This window comes from Lagenorhynchus albirostris, chromosome 1 (genome assembly GCF_949774975.1).
Source record: "Lagenorhynchus albirostris chromosome 1, mLagAlb1.1, whole genome shotgun sequence".
Classification (NCBI taxonomy): domain Eukaryota; kingdom Metazoa; phylum Chordata; class Mammalia; order Artiodactyla; family Delphinidae; genus Lagenorhynchus; species Lagenorhynchus albirostris.
Genome location: NC_083095.1, coordinates 138,073,142 through 138,093,315, shown reverse-complemented (window position 1 = coordinate 138,093,315; position 20,174 = coordinate 138,073,142). Strand labels below are relative to the sequence as shown.

The following is a 20,174-nucleotide window of genomic DNA, read 5'->3' as shown; positions in this document are numbered from 1 at the left end:
CTGCCATGTTTCGCCAGCACCCAGCCAGTAGTGTTGGCGGCCCTGAACCCCGAGGAAACGCACAAACCCTGGACAGATTCTTCCTCCGTGCCTTCCTCCGGCCCACGGGGCAACTCGACCCTACTGGAAGCCACAGACATCGTGCAAACGGGGACACTGTACACCAGGGATTACAGATCGCAAGCATGTCTGATTTGATGACACTGACCCTACCCCACGGATCCTAGCACTTCTCCACTGCCACAGCGACACTACCGAGAACCTCACAGAGATCAAAGGCACTGTCCCCGCGAACCACAGACAGATTGCCAACGGAAGACCTCTGCCACCCAAGGGGACCTGCCACCCAAGGGGACCTGGAAGCTTCAAAGGGCACAGTGCCTGTCTGCGGCAGCGCACCCGGCATCGCAACAGTGCCCGCGTCGCTGTTCCGCCAACACACTGCTCCAGATAAATCTCTGGCTCTTCGAAAGTCCCGCGTGCCTCACGGGCCGGACGCATCATGCCCTGTGGGAGAAAAGCTTTTCGCTTTGCACATTCCCAAACAAGGCAACATATTGGCCAAATGGCATGTTCACACAACTCACCTATCCTCAAGGAGAGCGGCACAGACGCCTCAGCATGTCTATCTGCTCTACGTCCTGCAAGACACCCTCTGGGCATCATTCCTCCAGCAATGGGATCACAACTCTCCGCAGGTTACCTACCTCACCCCATCCTCTTGAACTGCCAAACCCATCCCCTTCATAGGCAACTGATGCCAACCCATCACGGACAGGACACATCCTTGGGAAGCCGTGGCCAGCGCCTGCACCCCAATAATGACAGCCCATCCCACGACATAACACAGGACATGTCCTCATGATGCCTTACCTTCCTCTCCACGAAACAGCCACCACGCAGGCGTAAATGCAGCACTCGGTACTAACCCCACTCCACGATGGCCCACTTTGTGCCAACACCTGTGCCGGGAGCTGTAGTACAGGAGCTGACATGGGCCCTAACTAGGCCTAATCCATCAGTCCCCTTCCACCAAGGCCCAACCCCAGTCCAGACCCACTCACTGCTCCAGCCACACCGGGAACTCAAGAACATCAAAGCGCCAAAGCAAACGACAGTGAGGGCCACAGGCCTGGCCTCATGCTCCAGGCCCCAACCGGGGAAGCTTGCTCGTTTTGGCTTCCAGAGCTAAACCCCGAAGCGGCGTGCACAAAGCGTGATCCCGGCCAAAACACACCATTCCAAGCTGCAAGCTCACTGGGCCTACACCAGGACACACTCTGACTCTTAAGACCAGCAGGAGAGCCTGCCCCCTCGCATTCCTTCAACGGTCTTTCAGCACTGACCTGATATTCATAGACGACCCAGCTCATGGGCAGACACAGTCGACCCTCAGAGAGGAGCCCCTCCAAGTCTGGAGCCCTGAGTGGTGTTTGCATGCATGTCAGCAGGGGACGCGGGGCCTAAGCATGTCTATCTTCTCTAAGTCCTGCCACACACCCTTTGGGCGTTATTCCACCGGCAATGGGATCACAACTCTACCCAATTTACATACCTCGCTCCTCACTGTCCCCTACGCCCGAGAGAGGAAACTTGCTGGACATCAGACTCGATGAGGAGACGGTAGAGTGTTCTCACTCATTTTGTTCAGATTTTCCAAGGAATGCATACAAGGGTGTCATCATCGATCCAAGCACGTGCTGGGACGCTGCAGAACACAACCAGGCATGCCATGCGGGTCTGCAGAGGAGCCATGAACTCGTAGTACTCCAAAACCCTGGGGAATCTGCAGCCCTCAGGCCACTCTGCAAGAGCAACAGTCAAACTACTCTTGAAGCCACTGGGCCCGTCTGAGGAAAACCTAGTATCCAATGGCACATCTTAGGCTGAGTGAACGCCTACCTTCCTGAGTCATCCGGGACCACGCTTAGAAACCTGTCCCCACCTCACTTTTCCAGTTCTCCTGAGCACCTCCAGTCATCACACAACGCGAAAGTCTTCTTGCTTTACTGTCGGCCACCCTTGCCCAGAAACCGCACCTGAGAAGTGGACATAAATCACGCAGGCTTCAGAATTGGACTGGGGCCCACAGAGAGTGTGATTCGTGCGAATGTTTACCTGGGCTTGAGCCCGGACCCTGCTTCCCAAGGACCTCTATCCTTACTGAGAACTCAATGTTTGTCTGACAACACGACTGCAGAAACTTAGGCACGTACGTTGGCCGGTATTTCAGAGGGTCTATGTGTGTGTTCACACCTATGCGTGTATGTGACTGTAACACCTCACGAGGACGAGCTTCTGGGCTTCTTTGTGTTCCTCTGAATCCGCATCTTGGTCTCCGTGTGTCCCTGAGGACCTCCACAGAGACACCGAACCGTAAAAGCCACAGTTGATACGCAGTGCACTGGCACTGGACACCGCCCTCCCTAAATGGAGAAAGACCCCTTCAAGCTTCAAGAGGCTGAATGTGAACTCTGAAACGCGGAGGCTGTTGAAAGAGGCCACGGATTCCCGCTCTCCCACAACCAAGACTTCTGACCAAAGCACAAAGACCTAACCAGACTTGCCTCCCGGCCGTGGGTGTGACATATACGTGGACCCGGAGAACCTGCCAGCTACTAGCACATCTGATGTGCGCTTGGGGCCACTTCCAGCACTCCCGGAGGCAAGACAACCTCCGCTGGTCGGGCCGACCCTCACCTGCGGCAGGCTACAGGCAACATGCAGCCCGGCACCACTCGAGGGGTAACGAAATTTGGCCTATGTGCCTATTCTCGCCAACTAGGCCAAATCACTTTCTGTGGGCCCATAGGAATGCCCACCACAGGAAGTGATGGGCTTCAGCAACCATGACCCAAGTTCAGACCCCACAGCCGAAACTAGGCTACCATCCCTGCCACGTTTCGCCAGCACCCACCCAGCAGGGTTGGCGGCCCTGAACCCTGAGGAAACGCACAAATCCTTGCCAGCCTCGTCCTCCGTGGCCTCCTCCTGCCCACGGGGCAACTCGACCCTATTGGAAGCCACAGACATCGTGCAAACAGGGGGACACTGTACACCTGCGATGACAGATCGCAAGCACGTCTGCTTTGATGACACTGACCCTACCCCACGGATCCTGGCACTTCTCCACTGCCACAGCGACACTACCGAGAACCTCACAGAGGTCAAAGGCACTGCCCTCGAGAACCACAGACAGATTGCCAACGGAAGACCTCTGCCACCCAAGGGGACCTGGAAGCTTCAAAGGGCACAGTGCCTGTCTGCGGCAGCGCACCCGGCATCGCAACAGTGCCCGCGTCGCTGTTCCGCCAACACACCGCTCCAGGTAAATCTCTGGCTCTTCGAAAGTCCTGCGTGCCTCCCGGGCCGGACGCATCATGCCCTGTGGGAGAAAAACTTTTCGCTTTGCACATTCCCAAACAAGGGAACAAAGTGGCCGAAGGGCATGTTCGCATAACTCACCTATCTTCAAGGAGAGCGGCACAGACGCCTCAGCATGTCTATCTTCTCTACGTCCTGCAAGACACCCTTTGGGCGTCATTCCTCCGGCAATGGGATCACAAATCTACGCAGGTTAGCTACCTCGCTCCTCACTGTCCGTACGCCCGAGAGAGGAAACGTGCTGGACCTCAGACTCGATGAGGAGACGGTAGAGGGTTCTCACTCATTTTGTTCAGATTTTCCAAGGAATGCATACAAGGGTGTCATCATCGATCCAAGCACGTGCTGGGACGCTGCAGAACACAACCAGGCATGCCATGCGGGTCTGCAGAGGAGCCATGACCTCGTAGTACTCCAAAACCCTGGGGAATCTGCAGCCCTCAGGCCACTCTGCAAGAGCAACAGTCAAACTACTCTTGAAGCCACTGGGCCCGTCTGAGGAAAACCTAGTATCCAATGGCACATCTTAGGCTGAGTGAACGCCTACCTTCCTGAGTCATCCGGGACCACGCTTAGAAACCTGTCCCCACCTCACTTTTCCAGTTCTCCTGAGCACCTCCAGTCATCACACAAGGCGAAAGTCGTCTTGCTTTACTGTCGGCCACCCTTGCCCAGAAACCGCACCTGAGAAGTGGACATAAATCACGCAGGCTTCAGAATTGGACCCGGGTCCTCTGAGAACGTGATTCATGCGAATGTTTACCTGGGCTTGAGCCCGGACCCTGCTTCCCAAGGACCTCTACCCTTACTGAGAACTCTTGTTTGTCGGACAACACGACTGCAGAAACTTAGGCATGTACGTTGGCCGGTATGTCAGAGGGTCTATGTGTGTGTTCACACCTGTGCGTGTATATGACTGTAACTGCTCACGAGGACGCGCTTCTGGGCTTCTTTGTGTTCCTCTGAATCCGCATCTTGGTCTCCGTGTGTCCCTGAGGTCCTCCACAGGGACACCGAACCATAAAAGCCACAGTTGATACACAGCGCACTGGCACTGGACACCGCCCTCCCTAAATGGAGAAAGACCCCTTCAAGCTTCAAGAGGCCGAATGCAAACTCTGAAACCCAGGGGCTTTTGAAATAGGCCACGGATTCCCGCTCTCCCACAGCCAAGCCTTCTGACCAAAGCACAAAGACCTAACCAGTCTTGCCTCCCGGCCGTGGGTATGACATATACGTGGACCCAGAGACCCTGCCAGCTAGTAGCACATCTGATGTGCACTTTGGGCCTCTTTGAGCACTCCTGGAGGCAAGAGAACCTCCGCTGGTCGGGACGACCCTGACCTGCAGCACGCTACTGGCAAGATGCGGGCCGGCACCACTCAAGGGACTAACGAAATTCGGCCTATGTGGCAATTCTCGCCAACTAGGCCAAATCAATTTCCGTGGACCCATGGGAATGCCCACCCCAGGAAGTGGTGGGCTTCAGCAACCATGACCCCGGTTCGGACCCCACAGCCGAAGCTAGGCTACCATCCCTGCCATGTTTCGCCAGCACCCAGCCAGTAGTGTTGGCGGCCCTGAACCCCGAGGAAACGCACAAACCCTGGACAGATTCTTACTCCGTGCCTTCCTCCGGCCCACGGGGCAACTCGACCCTACTGGAAGCCACAGACATCGTGCAAACGGGGACACTGTACACCAGGGATTGCAGATCGCAAGCATGTCTGCTTTGATGACACTGACCCTACCCCACGGATCCTAGCACTTCTCCACTGCCACAGCGACACTACCGAGAACCTCACAGAGATCAAAGGCACTGTCCCCGCGAACCACAGACAGATTGCCAACGGAAGACCTCTGCCACCCAAGGGGACCTGCCACCCAAGGGGACCTGGAAGCTTCAAAGGGCACAGTGCCTGTCTGCGGCAGCGCACCCGGCATCGCAACAGTGCCCGCGTCGCTGTTCCGCCAACACACTGCTCCAGATAAATCTCTGGCTCTTCGAAAGTCCCGCGTGCCTCACGGGCCGGACGCATCATGCCCTGTGGGAGAAAAGCTTTTCGCTTTGCACATTCCCAAACAAGGCAACATATTGGCCAAATGGCATGTTCACACAACTCACCTATCCTCAAGGAGAGCGGCACAGACGCCTCAGCATGTCTATCTGCTCTACGTCCTGCAAGACACCCTCTGGGCATCATTCCTCCAGCAATGGGATCACAACTCTCCGCAGGTTACCTACCTCACCCCATCCTCTTGAACTGCCAAACCCATCCCCTTCATAGGCAACTGATGCCAACCCATCACGGACAGGACACATCCTTGGGAAGCCGTGGCCAGCGCCTGCACCCCAATAATGACAGCCCATCCCACGACATAACACAGGACATGTCCTCATGATGCCTTACCTTCCTCTCCACGAAACAGCCACCACGCAGGCGTAAATGCAGCACTCGGTACTAACCCCACTCCACGATGGCCCACTTTGTGCCAACACCTGTGCCGGGAGCTGTAGTACAGGAGCTGACATGGGCCCTAACTAGGCCTAATCCATCAGTCCCCTTCCACCAAGGCCCAACCCCAGTCCAGACCCACTCACTGCTCCAGCCACACCGGGAACTCAAGAACATCAAAGCGCCAAAGCAAACGACAGTGAGGGCCACAGGCCTGGCCTCATGCTCCAGGCCCCAACCGGGGAAGCTTGCTCGTTTTGGCTTCCAGAGCTAAACCCCGAAGCGGCGTGCACAAAGCGTGATCCCGGCCAAAACACACCATTCCAAGCTGCAAGCTCACTGGGCCTACACCAGGACACACTCTGACTCTTAAGACCAGCAGGAGAGCCTGCCCCCTCGCATTCCTTCAACGGTCTTTCAGCACTGACCTGATATTCATAGACGACCCAGCTCATGGGCAGACACAGTCGACCCTCAGAGAGGAGCCCCTCCAAGTCTGGAGCCCTGAGTGGTGTTTGCATGCATGTCAGCAGGGGACGCGGGGCCTAAGCATGTCTATCTTCTCTAAGTCCTGCCACACACCCTTTGGGCGTTATTCCACCGGCAATGGGATCACAACTCTACCCAATTTACATACCTCGCTCCTCACTGTCCCCTACGCCCGAGAGAGGAAACTTGCTGGACATCAGACTCGATGAGGAGACGGTAGAGTGTTCTCACTCATTTTGTTCAGATTTTCCAAGGAATGCATACAAGGGTGTCATCATCGATCCAAGCACGTGCTGGGACGCTGCAGAACACAACCAGGCATGCCATGCGGGTCTGCAGAGGAGCCATGAACTCGTAGTACTCCAAAACCCTGGGGAATCTGCAGCCCTCAGGCCACTCTGCAAGAGCAACAGTCAAACTACTCTTGAAGCCACTGGGCCCGTCTGAGGAAAACCTAGTATCCAATGGCACATCTTAGGCTGAGTGAACGCCTACCTTCCTGAGTCATCCGGGACCACGCTTAGAAACCTGTCCCCACCTCACTTTTCCAGTTCTCCTGAGCACCTCCAGTCATCACACAACGCGAAAGTCTTCTTGCTTTACTGTCGGCCACCCTTGCCCAGAAACCGCACCTGAGAAGTGGACATAAATCACGCAGGCTTCAGAATTGGACTGGGGCCCACAGAGAGTGTGATTCGTGCGAATGTTTACCTGGGCTTGAGCCCGGACCCTGCTTCCCAAGGACCTCTATCCTTACTGAGAACTCAATGTTTGTCTGACAACACGACTGCAGAAACTTAGGCACGTACGTTGGCCGGTATTTCAGAGGGTCTATGTGTGTGTTCACACCTATGCGTGTATGTGACTGTAACACCTCACGAGGACGAGCTTCTGGGCTTCTTTGTGTTCCTCTGAATCCGCATCTTGGTCTCCGTGTGTCCCTGAGGACCTCCACAGAGACACCGAACCGTAAAAGCCACAGTTGATACGCAGTGCACTGGCACTGGACACCGCCCTCCCTAAATGGAGAAAGACCCCTTCAAGCTTCAAGAGGCTGAATGTGAACTCTGAAACGCGGAGGCTGTTGAAAGAGGCCACGGATTCCCGCTCTCCCACAACCAAGACTTCTGACCAAAGCACAAAGACCTAACCAGACTTGCCTCCCGGCCGTGGGTGTGACATATACGTGGACCCGGAGAACCTGCCAGCTACTAGCACATCTGATGTGCGCTTGGGGCCACTTCCAGCACTCCCGGAGGCAAGACAACCTCCGCTGGTCGGGCCGACCCTCACCTGCGGCAGGCTACAGGCAACATGCAGCCCGGCACCACTCGAGGGGTAACGAAATTTGGCCTATGTGCCTATTCTCGCCAACTAGGCCAAATCACTTTCTGTGGGCCCATAGGAATGCCCACCACAGGAAGTGATGGGCTTCAGCAACCATGACCCAAGTTCAGACCCCACAGCCGAAACTAGGCTACCATCCCTGCCACGTTTCGCCAGCACCCACCCAGCAGGGTTGGCGGCCCTGAACCCTGAGGAAACGCACAAATCCTTGCCAGCCTCGTCCTCCGTGGCCTCCTCCTGCCCACGGGGCAACTCGACCCTATTGGAAGCCACAGACATCGTGCAAACAGGGGGACACTGTACACCTGCGATGACAGATCGCAAGCACGTCTGCTTTGATGACACTGACCCTACCCCACGGATCCTGGCACTTCTCCACTGCCACAGCGACACTACCGAGAACCTCACAGAGGTCAAAGGCACTGCCCTCGAGAACCACAGACAGATTGCCAACGGAAGACCTCTGCCATCCAAGGGGACCTGGAAGCTTCAAAGGGCACAGTGCCTGTCTGCGGCAGCGCACCCGGCATCGCAACAGTGCCCGCGTCGCTGTTCCGCCAACACACCGCTCCAGGTAAATCTCTGGCTCTTCGAAAGTCCTGCGTGCCTCCCGGGCCGGACGCATCATGCCCTGTGGGAGAAAAACTTTTCGCTTTGCACATTCCCAAACAAGGGAACAAAGTGGCCGAAGGGCATGTTCGCATAACTCACCTATCTTCAAGGAGAGCGGCACAGACGCCTCAGCATGTCTATCTTCTCTACGTCCTGCAAGACACCCTTTGGGCGTCATTCCTCCGGCAATGGGATCACAAATCTACGCAGGTTAGCTACCTCGCTCCTCACTGTCCGTACGCCCGAGAGAGGAAACGTGCTGGACCTCAGACTCGATGAGGAGACGGTAGAGGGTTCTCACTCATTTTGTTCAGATTTTCCAAGGAATGCATACAAGGGTGTCATCATCGATCCAAGCACGTGCTGGGACGCAGCAGAACACAACCAGGCATGCCATGCGGGTCTGCAGAGGAGACATGACCTCGTAGTACTCCAAAACCCTGGGGAATCCACAGCCCTCAGGCCACTCTGCAAGAGCAACAGTCAAACTACTCTTGAAGCCACTGGGCCCGTCTGAGGAAAACCTAGTATCCAATGGCACATCTTAGGCTGAGTGAACGCCTACCTTCCTGAGTCATCCGGGACCACGCTTAGAAACCTGTCCCCACCTCGCTTTTCCAGTTCTCCTTAGCACCTCCAGTCATCACACAAGGCGAAAGTCGTCTTGCTTTACTGTCGGCCACCCTTGCCCAGAAACCGCACCTGAGAAGTGGACATAAATCACGCAGGCTTCAGAATTGGACCCGGGTCCTCTGAGAACGTGATTCATGCGAATGTTTACCTGGGCTTGAGCCCGGACCCTGCTTCCCAAGGACCTCTACCCTTACTGAGAACTCTTGTTTGTCGGACAACACGACTGCAGAAACTTAGGCACGTACGTTGGCCGGTATGTCAGAGGGTCTATGTGTGTGTTCACACCTGTGCGTGTATATGACTGTAACTGCTCACGAGGACGCGCTTCTTGGCTTCTTTGTGTTCCTCTGAATCCGCATCTTGGTCTCCGTGTGTCCCTGAGGTCCTCCACAGGGACACCGAACCGTAAAAGCCACAGTTGATACGCAGCGCACTGGCACTGGACACCGCCCTCCCTAAATGGAGAAAGACCCCTTCAAGCTTCAAGAGGCCGAATGCAAACTCTGAAACCCAGGGGCTTTTGAAATAGGCCACGGATTCCCGCTCTCCCACAGCCAAGCCTTCTGACCAAAGCACAAAGACCTAACCAGTCTTGCCTCCCGGCCGTGGGTATGACATATACGTGGACCCAGAGACCCTGCCAGCTAGTAGCACATCTGATGTGCACTTTGGGCCTCTTTGAGCACTCCTGGAGGCAAGAGAACCTCCGCTGGTCGGGACGACCCTGACCTGCAGCACGCTACTGGCAAGATGCGGGCCGGCACCACTCAAGGGACTAACGAAATTCGGCCAATGTGCGAATTCTCGCCAACTAGGCCAAATCAATTTCCCTGGACCCATGGGAATGCCCACCCCAGGAAGTGGTGGGCTTCAGCAACCATGACCCCGGTTCGGACCCCACAGCCGAAGCTAGGCTACCATCCCTGCCATGTTTCGCCAGCACCCAGCCAGTAGTGTTGGCGGCCCTGAACCCCGAGGAAACGCACAAACCCTGGACAGATTCTTCCTCCGTGCCTTCCTCCGGCCCACGGGGCAACTCGACCCTACTGGAAGCCACAGACATCGTGCAAACAGGGGGACACTGTACACCAGGGATTACAGATCGCAAGCATGTCTGCTTTGATGACACTGACCCTACCCCACGGATCCTAGCACTTCTCCACTGCCACAGCGACACTACCGAGAACCTCACAGAGATCAAAGGCACTGTCCCCGCGAACCACAGACAGATTGCCAAAGGAAGACCTCTGCCACCCAAGGGGACCTGCCACCCAAGGGGACCTGGAAGCTTCAAAGGGCACAGTGCCTGTCTGCGGCAGCGCACCCGGCATCGCAACAGTGCCCGCGTCGCTGTTCCACCAACACACTGCTCCAGATAAATCTCTGGCTCTTCGAAAGTCCCGCGTGCCTCACGGGCCGGATGCATCATGCCCTGTGGGAGAAAAGATTTTCGCTTTGCACATTCCCAAACAAGGCAACATATTGGCCAAATGGCATGTTCACACAACTCACCTATCCTCAAGGAGAGCGGCACAGATGCCTCAGCATGTCTATCTTCTCTACGTCCTGCAAGACACCCTTTGGGCGTCATTCCTCCGGCAATGGGATCACAAATCTACGCAGGTTACCTACCTCGCTCTTCACTGTCCGTACGCCCGAGAGATGAAACGTGCTGGACCTCAGACTCGATGAGGAGACGGTAGAGGGTTCTCACTCATTTTGTTCAGATTTTCCAAGGAATGCATACAAGGGTGTCATCATCGATCCAAGCACGTGCTGGGATGCTGCAGAACACAACCAGGCATGCCATGCGGGTCGGCAGAGGAGCCATGACCTCGTAGTACTCCAAAACCCTGGGGAATCTGCAGCCCTCAGGCCACTCTGCAAGAGCAACAGTCAAACTACTCTTGAAGCCACTGGGCCCGTCTGAGGAAAACCTAATATCCAATGGCACATCTTAGGCTGAGTGAATGCCTACCTTCCTGAGTCATCCGGGACCACGCTTAGAAACCTGTCCCCACCTCACTTTTCCAGTTCTCCTGAGCACCTCCAGTTATCAGACAATGCGAAAGTCTTCTTGCCTTTACTGTCGGCCACCCTTGCCCAGAAACCGCACCTGAGAAGTGGACATAAATCACGCAGGCCTCAGAATTGGACTGGGGCCCACAGAGAGTGTGATTCGTGCGAATGTTTACCTGGGCTTGAGCCCGGACCCTGCTTCCCAAGGACCTCTATCCTTACTGAGAACTCAATGTTTGTCTGACAACACGACTGCAGAAAGTTAGGCACGTACGTTGGCCGGTATTTCAGAGGGTCTATGTGTGTGTTCACACCTATGCGTGTATGTGACTGTAACACCTCACGAGGACGCGCTTCTGGGCTTCTTTGTGTTCCTCTGAATCCGCATCTTGGTCTCCGTGTGTCCCTGAGGTCCTCCACAGGGACACCGAACCATAAAAGCCACAGTTGATACGCAGCGCACTGGCACTGGACACCGCCCTCCCTAAATGGAGAAAGACCCCTTCAAGCTTCAAGAGGCCGAATGCAAACTCTGAAACCCAGGGGCTGTTGAAATAGGCCACGGATTCCCGCTCTCCCACAACCAAGACTTCTGACCAAAGCACAAAGACCTAACCAGACTTGCCTCCCGGCCGTGGGTGTGACATATACGTGGACCCGGAGAACCTGCCAGCTACTAGCACATCTGATGTGCGCTTGGGGCCACTTCCAGCACTCCCGGAGGCAAGACAACCTCCGCTGGTCGGGCCGACCCTCACCTGCGGCAGGCTACAGGCAACATGCAGCCCGGCACCACTCGAGGGGTAACGAAATTTGGCCTATGTGCCTATTCTCGCCAACTAGGCCACATCACTTTCTGTGGGCCCATAGGAATGCCCACCACAGGAAATGATGGGCTTCAGCAACCATGACCCAAGTTCAGACCCCACAGCCGAAACTAGGCTACCATCCCTGCCACGTTTCGCCAGCACCCACCCAGCAGGGTTGGCGGCCCTGAACCCTGAGGAAACGCACAAATCCTTGCCAGCATCATCCTCCGTGGCCTCCTTCTGCCCACGGGGCAACTCGACCCTATTGGAAGCCAAAGACATCGTGCAAACAGGGGGACACTGTACACCTGCGATGACAGATCGCAAGCACGTCCGCTTTGATGACACTGACCCTAACCCACGGATCCTGGCACTTCTCCACTGCCACAGCGACACTACCGAGAACCTCACAGAGGTCAAAGGCACTGCCCTCGAGAACCACAGACAGATTGCCAACAGAAGACCTCTGCCACCCAAGGGGACCTGGAAGCTTCAAAGGGCACAGTGCCTGTCTGCGGCAGCGCACCCGGCATCGCAACAGTGCCCGCGTCGCTGTTCCGCCAACACACCGCTCCAGGTAAATCTCTGGCTCTTCGAAAGTCCTGCGTGCCTCACGGGCCGGACGCATCATGCCCTGTGGGAGAAAAACTTTTCGCTTTGCACATTCCCAAACAAGGGAACAAAGTGGCCAAAGGGCATGTTCGCATAACTCACCTATCTTCAAGGAGAGCGGCACAGACGCCTCAGCATGTCTATCTTCTCTACGTCCTGCAAGACACCCTTTGGGCGTCATTCCTCCGGCAATGGGATCACAAATCTACGCAGGTTACCTACCTCGCTCCTCACTGTCCGTACGCCCGAGAGAGGAAACGTGCTGGACCTCAGACTCGATGAGGAGACGGTAGAGGGTTCTCACTCATTTTGTTCAGATTTTCCAAGGAATGCATACAAGGGTGTCATCATCGATCCAAGCACGTGCTGGGACGCTGCAGAACACAACCAGGCATGCCATGCGGGTCTGCAGAGGAGCCATGACCTCATAATATTCTAAAACCCTGGGGAATCCACAGCCCTCAGGCCACTCTGCAAGAGCAACAGTCAAACTACTCTTGAAGCCACTGGGCCCGTCTGAGGAAAACCTAGTATCCAATGGCACATCTTAGGCTGAGTGAACGCCTACCTTCCTGAGTCATCCGGGACCACGCTTAGAAACCTGTCCCCACCTCGCTTTTCCAGTTCTCCTGAGCACCTCCAGTCATCACACAACGCGAAAGTCTTCTTGCTTTACTGTCGGCCACCCTTGCCCAGAAACCGCACCTGAGAAGTGGACATAAATCACGCAGGCTTCAGAATTGGACCGGGGTCCTCAGAGAACGTGATTCATGCGAATGTTTACCTGGGCTTGAGCCCGGACCCTGCTTCCCAAGGACCTCTACCCTTACTGAGAACTCAATGTTTGTCGGACAACACGACTGCAGAAACTTAGGCATGTACGTTGGCCGGTATGTCAGAGGGTCTATGTGTGGGTTCACACCTGTGCGTGTATATGACTGTAACTGCTCACGAGGACGCGCTTCTGGGCTTCTTTGTGTTCCTCTGAATCCGCATCTTGGTCTCCGTGTGTCCCTGAGGTCCTCCACAGGGACACCGAACCGTAAAAGCCACAGTTGATACACAGCGCACTGGCACTGGACACCGCCCTCCCTAAATGGAGAAAGACCCCTTCAAGCTTCAAGAGGCCGAATGCAAACTCTGAAACCCAGGGGCTTTTGAAATAGGCCACGGATTCCCGCTCTCCCACAGCCAAGCCTTCTGACCAAAGCACAAAGACCTAACCAGTCTTGCCTCCCGGCCGTGGGTATGACATATACGTGGACCCAGAGACCCTGCCAGCTAGTAGCACATCTGATGTGCACTTTGGGCCTCTTTGAGCACTCCTGGAGGCAAGAGAACCTCCGCTGGTCGGGACGACCCTGACCTGCAGCACGCTACTGGCAAGATGCGGGCCGGCACCACTCAAGGGACTAACGAAATTCGGCCAATGTGCGAATTCTCGCCAACTAGGCCAAATCAATTTCCGTGGACCCATGGGAATGCCCACCCCAGGAAGTGGTGGGCTTCAGCAACCATGACCCCGGTTCGGACCCCACAGCCGAAGCTAGGCTACCATCCCTGCCATGTTTCGCCAGCACCCAGCCAGTAGTGTTGGCGGCCCTGAACCCCGAGGAAACGCACAAACCCTGGACAGATTCTTCCTCCGTGCCTTCCTCCGGCCCACGGGGCAATTCGACCCTACTGGAAGCCACAGACATCGTGCAAACAGGGGGACACTGTACACCAGGGATTACAGATCGCAAGCATGTCTGCTTTGATGACACTGACCCTACCCCACGGATCCTAGCACTTCTCCACTGCCACAGCGACACTACCGAGAACCTCACAGAGATCAAAGGCACTGTCCCCGCGAACCACAGACAGATTGCCAAAGGAAGACCTCTGCCACCCAAGGGGACCTGCCACCCAAGGGGACCTGGAAGCTTCAAAGGGCACAGTGCCTGTCTGCGGCAGCGCACCCGGCATCGCAACAGTGCCCGCGTCGCTGTTCCACCAACACACTGCTCCAGATAAATCTCTGGCTCTTCGAAAGTCCCGCGTGCCTCACGGGCCGGATGCATCATGCCCTGTGGGAGAAAAGATTTTCGCTTTGCACATTCCCAAACAAGGCAACATATTGGCCAAATGGCATGTTCACACAACTCACCTATCCTCAAGGAGAGCGGCACAGATGCCTCAGCATGTCTATCTTCTCTACGTCCTGCAAGACACCCTTTGGGCGTCATTCCTCCGGCAATGGGATCACAAATCTACGCAGGTTACCTACCTCGCTCCTCACTGTCCGTACGCCCGAGAGATGAAACGTGCTGGACCTCAGACTCGATGAGGAGACGGTAGAGGGTTCTCACTCATTTTGTTCAGATTTTCCAAGGAATGCATACAAGGGTGTCATCATCGATCCAAGCACGTGCTGGGATGCTGCAGAACACAACCAGGCATGCCATGCGGGTCGGCAGAGGAGCCATGACCTCGTAGTACTCCAAAACCCTGGGGAATCTGCAGCCCTCAGGCCACTCTGCAAGAGCAACAGTCAAACTACTCTTGAAGCCACTGGGCCCGTCTGAGGAAAACCTAATATCCAATGGCACATCTTAGGCTGAGTGAATGCCTACCTTCCTGAGTCATCCGGGACCACGCTTAGAAACCTGTCCCCACCTCACTTTTCCAGTTCTCCTGAGCACCTCCAGTTATCAGACAATGCGAAAGTCTTCTTGCCTTTACTGTCGGCCACCCTTGCCCAGAAACCGCACCTGAGAAGTGGACATAAATCACGCAGGCTTCAGAATTGGACCCGGGTCCTCTGAGAACGTGATTCATGCGAATGTTTACCTGGGCTTGAGCCCGGACCCTGCTTCTCAAGGACCTCTACCCTTACTGAGAACTCTTGTTTGTCGGACAACACGACTGCAGAAAGTTAGGCACGTACGTTGGCCGGTATGTCAGAGGGTCTATGTGTGTGTTCACACCTGTGCGTGTATATGACTGTAACTGCTCACGAGGACGCGCTTCTTGGCTTCTTTGTGTTCCTCTGAATCCGCATCTTGGTCTCCGTGTGTCCCTGAGGTCCTCCACAGGGACACCGAACCGTAAAAGCCACAGTTGATACGCAGCGCACTGGCACTGGACACCGCCCTCCCTAAATGGAGAAAGACCCCTTCAAGCTTCAAGAGGCCGAATGCAAACTCTGAAACCCAGGGGCTTTTGAAATAGGCCACGGATTCCCGCTCTCCCACAGCCAAGCCTTCTGACCAAAGCACAAAGACCTAACCAGTCTTGCCTCCCGGCCGTGGGTATGACATATACGTGGACCCAGAGACCCTGCCAGCTAGTAGCACATCTGATGTGCACTTTGGGCCTCTTTGAGCACTCCTGGAGGCAAGAGAACCTCCGCTGGTCGGGACGACCCTGACCTGCAGCACGCTACTGGCAAGATGCGGGCCGGCACCACTCAAGGGACTAACGAAATTCGGCCTATGTGGCAATTCTCGCCAACTAGGCCAAATCACTCTCTGTGGACCCATAGGAATGCCCACCACAAGAAGTGGTGGGCTTCAGCAACCATGACCCAAGTTCAGACCCCACAGCCGAAACTAGGCTACCATCCCTGCCATGTTTCGCCAGCACCCAGCCAGCAGTTTTGGCTGCCCTGAACCCCGAGGAAACGCACAAATCCTTGCCAGCCTCGTCCTCCGTGCCGTCCTCCATGCCCTCCTCCTGCCCACGGGGCAACTCGAACCTATTGGAAGCCACAGACATCATGCAAAGAGGGGGACCCTGTACACCAGGGATGACAGACCGCAAGCATGTCTGCTTTGATGACACTGACCCTACCCCACGGATCCTGGCACTTCTCCACTGCCACAGCGACACTACAGAGAACCTCACACAGATCAAAGGCACTGTCCCCGAGAACCACAGACAGATTGCCAACGGAAGACCTCTGCCACCCAAGGGGACCTGGAAGCTTCAAAGGGCACAGTGCCTGTCTGCGGCAGCGCACCCGGCATCGCAACAGTGCCCGCGTCGCTGTTCCGCCAACACACCGCTCCAGGTAAATCTCTGGCTCTTCGAAAGTCCTGCGTGCCTCCCGGGCCGGACGCATCATGCCCTGTGGGAGAAAAACTTTTCGCTTTGCATATTCACAAACAAGGGAACAATGTGGCCAAAGGGCATATTCGCATAACTCACCTATCCTCAAGGAGAGCGGCACAGACGCCTCAGCATGTCTATCTTCTCTATGTCCTGCAAGACACCCTTTGGGCGTCATTCCTCCAGCAATGGGATCACAACTCTCCGCAGGTTACCTACCTCACCCCATCCTCTTGAACTGCCAAACCCATCCCCTTCATAGGCAGCTGATGCCAACCCACCACGGACAGGACACATCCTTGGGAAGCCGTGGCCAGCGCCTGCACCCCAATAATGACAGCCCATCCCACGACATAACACAGGACATGTCCTCATGATGCCTTACCTTCCTCTCCACGAAACAGCCACCACGCAGGCTTAAATGCACCACTCGGTGCTAACCCCACTCCACGATGGCCCACTTTGTGCCAACACCTGTGCCAGGAGCTGCAATACAGGAGCTGACATGGGCCCTACCTAGGCCTAATCCATCAGCCCTTCCGCCAAAGCCCAACCCCAGTCCACACCCACTCACTACTCCAGCCACACCGGGCACTCAAGAACTTCAAAGAGCCAAACCAAACGACAGAGAGGGCCACAGGCCTGACCTGATGCTCCAGGCCCCAACCAGGGAAGCTTGCTCATTTTGGCTTCCAGAGCTAAACCCCAAAGCCTCATGCACAAAGCGTGATCCCGGCCAAAGCACACCTTTCCAAGCTGCAAGCTCACTGGGCCTACACCACCACACACTCCGCCTCTGAAGACCAGCAGGAGAGCCTGCCCCCTCACATTCCCTCAACGGTCTTTCAGCAGTGACCTGATATTCACACACGACCCAGCTTAGTGGCAGCCACAGTCGACCCTCAGACAGGAGCCCCTCCAAGTCTGGAGCCCTGAGTGGTGTTTGCATGCATGTCAACAGGGGACGCTGGCCCTCAGCATGTCTATGTTCTCTACATCCTGCAAGACACCCTTTGGCGGTCATTCCTCTGGCAATGGGATCACAACTCTACACAGGTTACCTACTTCTCTCCTCACTGTCCCATACGCCTGAGAGAGGAAATGTTGTGGACCTCAGATTCGATGAGGAGAAGGTAGAGTGTCTCACTCATTTTGTTCAGATTTTCAAAGGAATGCATACAAGGGTGTCATCATCGATCCAAGCACTGCTGAGACGATGCAGAACACAACCGGGAATGCCATGCAAGTCTGCACAGGAGCCATAACCTCGTAGTACTCCAAAACCCTGGGAAATCCACAGCCCTCAGGCCACTCTGCAAGGGCAACAGTCAATCTACTCTTGAAGCCACTGGGCCCGTCTGAGGAAAATCTAATATCCAGTGGCATATCTTAGGGTGGGTGAACGCCTACCTTCCTGAGTCATCCGGGACCATGCTTAGCAACCTGCCCCCACCTCACTTTTCCAGTTCTCAGCACCTCCCGTCATCACACAACGCGAAAGTTTTCTTGCCTTTCCATACGGCCACCCTTGCCCAGCAACTGCACCTCAGAAGTGGACATAAATCACGCAGGCTTCAGAATTGGACCAGGGACAACAGAGAACGTGATACATGTGAATGATTATCTGGGCCTGAGCCTGGACCCTGCTTCCCAAGGACCTCTACCCTTACCGAGAACTCAATGTTTGTATGACAGCACGACTGCAGAAAGTTAGGCACGTACGTTGGCCGGTATATGAGAGGGTCTATGTGTGTGTTCAAGCGTGTGCATGTGTGTGACTGTAACTGCTCACGAGGACGCACTTCTGGGCTTCTTTGTGTTCCTCTGAATCTGCATCTTGGTGTCCGTGTGTCCCTGAGGCCCTCTACAGAGACAACGAACCGTAAAAGCCACAGTTGAACAGAGCACACTGGCTTTGGACACCGCACTCCCTGAACGGAGAAAGACCCCTTCAAGCTTCAAGAGGGGGAAGGCGAATTCTGAAACCCAGGAGCTTTTGAAACAGGCCATGGATTCCTGCTCTCCCACAGCCAAGCCTTCTGACCAAAGCACAAAGACCTAACCAGACTTGCCTCCCGGCCGTGGGTATGACATATACGTGGACCCGGAGATGCTCCCAGCTAGTAGCACATCTGATGTGCACTTGGGGCCACTTCCAGCACTCCCGGAGGCAAGAGAACCTCCGCTGGTCAGGCCGACCCTGACCTGCAGCACGCTACTGGCAAGATGAGGGCCGGCACCACTCAAGGGACTAACGAAATTCGGCCTATATGCCAATTCTCGCCAACTAGGCGAAATCACTTTCCGTGAGACCATGGGATTGCCCACCACAGGAAATGGTGGGCTTCAGCAACCATGACCACGGTTCGGACCCCACAGTCGAAGCTAGGCTACCATCCCTGCCATGTTTTGCCAGCACCCACGCAGCAGTGTTGGCTGCCCTGAACCCCGAGGAAACGCACAAACCCTGGACAGATTCTTCCTCAGTGCCCTCCTCCTGCCCACTGGGCAACTCGACCCTAGTGGAAGCCACAGACATCATGCAAACAGGGGGACACTGTACACCAGGGATTACAGACCGCAAGCATGTCCGCTTTGATGACACTGACCCTACCCCACGGATCCTAGCACTTCTCCACTGCCACAGCGACACTACCGAGAACCTCACAGAGATCAAAGGCACTGTCCCCGCGAACCACAGACAGATTGCCAACGGAAGACCTCTGCCACCCAAGGGGACCTGCCACCCAAGGGGACCTGGAAGCTTCAAAGGGCACAGTGCCTGTCTGCGGCAGCGCACCCGGCATCGCAACAGTGCCCGCGTCGCTGTTCCACCAACACACCGCTCCAGGTAAATCTCTGGCTCTTCGAAAGTCCTGCGTGCCTCACGGGCCGGACGCATCATGCCCTGTGGGAGAAAAACTTTTCGCTTTGCACATTCCCAAACAAGGGAACAAAGTGGCCAAAGGGCATGTTCGCATAACTCACCTATCTTCAAGGAGAGCGGCACAGACGCCTCAGCATGTCTATCTTCTCTACGTCCTGCAAGACACCCTTTGGGCGTCATTCCTCCGGCAATGGGATCACAAATCTACGCAGGTTACCAACCTCGCTCCTCACTGTCCGTACGCCCGAGAGAGGAAACGTGCTGGACCTCAGACTCGATGAGGAGACGGTAGAGGGTTCTCACTCATTTTGTTCAGATTTTCCAAGGAATGCATACAAGGGTGTCATCATCGATCCAAGCACGTGCTGGGACGCAGCAGAACACAACCAGGCATGCCATGCGGGTCTGCAGAGGATCCATGACCTCATAATATTCCAAAACCCTGGGGAATCCACAGCCCTCAGGCCACTCTGCAAGAGCAACAGTCAAACTACTCTTGAAGCCACTGGGCCCGTCTGAGGAAAACCTAGTATCCAATGGCACATCTTAGGCTGAGTGAACGCCTACCTTCCTGAGTCATCCGGTACCACGCTTAGAAACCTGTCCCCACCTCACTTTTCCAGTTCTCCTTAGCACCTCCAGTCATCACACAAGGCGAAAGTCGTCTTGCTTTACTGTCGGCCACCCTTGCCCAGAAACCGCACCTGAGAAGTGGACATAAATCACGCAGGCTTCAGAATTGGACCCGGGTCCTCTGAGAACGTGATTCATGCGAATGTTTACCTGGGCTTGAGCCCGGACCCTGCTTCTCAAGGACCTCTACCCTTACTGAGA

General features: G+C 55.5%; 9 non-coding genes across 9 annotated transcripts; all 9 read right to left on the bottom strand.

Moving 5' to 3' along the window:
- Positions 1-1,598: 1,598 nt before the first annotated feature.
- On the bottom strand, positions 1,599-1,691 carry LOC132505646 (small nucleolar RNA SNORD116). Its single transcript, XR_009535479.1, has one exon. It is a non-coding gene; the product is annotated as a small nucleolar RNA SNORD116 (small nucleolar RNA).
- Positions 1,692-3,627: 1,936 nt separating this feature from the next.
- On the bottom strand, positions 3,628-3,720 carry LOC132505292 (small nucleolar RNA SNORD116). Its single transcript, XR_009535347.1, has one exon. It is a non-coding gene; the product is annotated as a small nucleolar RNA SNORD116 (small nucleolar RNA).
- A 2,800-nt stretch (positions 3,721-6,520) lies between these two features.
- On the bottom strand, positions 6,521-6,613 carry LOC132505640 (small nucleolar RNA SNORD116). Its single transcript, XR_009535478.1, has one exon. It is a non-coding gene; the product is annotated as a small nucleolar RNA SNORD116 (small nucleolar RNA).
- A 1,936-nt stretch (positions 6,614-8,549) lies between these two features.
- LOC132505288 (small nucleolar RNA SNORD116) lies at positions 8,550-8,642 on the bottom strand. Its single transcript, XR_009535346.1, has one exon. It is a non-coding gene; the product is annotated as a small nucleolar RNA SNORD116 (small nucleolar RNA).
- Positions 8,643-10,595: 1,953 nt separating this feature from the next.
- LOC132505283 (small nucleolar RNA SNORD116) lies at positions 10,596-10,688 on the bottom strand. The gene has a single exon (XR_009535344.1). It is a non-coding gene; the product is annotated as a small nucleolar RNA SNORD116 (small nucleolar RNA).
- Positions 10,689-12,625: 1,937 nt separating this feature from the next.
- Positions 12,626-12,718, bottom strand: LOC132505281 (small nucleolar RNA SNORD116). The gene has a single exon (XR_009535343.1). It is a non-coding gene; the product is annotated as a small nucleolar RNA SNORD116 (small nucleolar RNA).
- Positions 12,719-14,672: 1,954 nt separating this feature from the next.
- On the bottom strand, positions 14,673-14,765 carry LOC132505276 (small nucleolar RNA SNORD116). The gene has a single exon (XR_009535340.1). It is a non-coding gene; the product is annotated as a small nucleolar RNA SNORD116 (small nucleolar RNA).
- A 2,796-nt stretch (positions 14,766-17,561) lies between these two features.
- On the bottom strand, positions 17,562-17,653 carry LOC132505830 (small nucleolar RNA SNORD116). The gene has a single exon (XR_009535552.1). It is a non-coding gene; the product is annotated as a small nucleolar RNA SNORD116 (small nucleolar RNA).
- Positions 17,654-19,603: 1,950 nt separating this feature from the next.
- Positions 19,604-19,696, bottom strand: LOC132505270 (small nucleolar RNA SNORD116). The gene has a single exon (XR_009535339.1). It is a non-coding gene; the product is annotated as a small nucleolar RNA SNORD116 (small nucleolar RNA).
- Between the last annotated feature and the right edge of the window lie 478 nt (positions 19,697-20,174).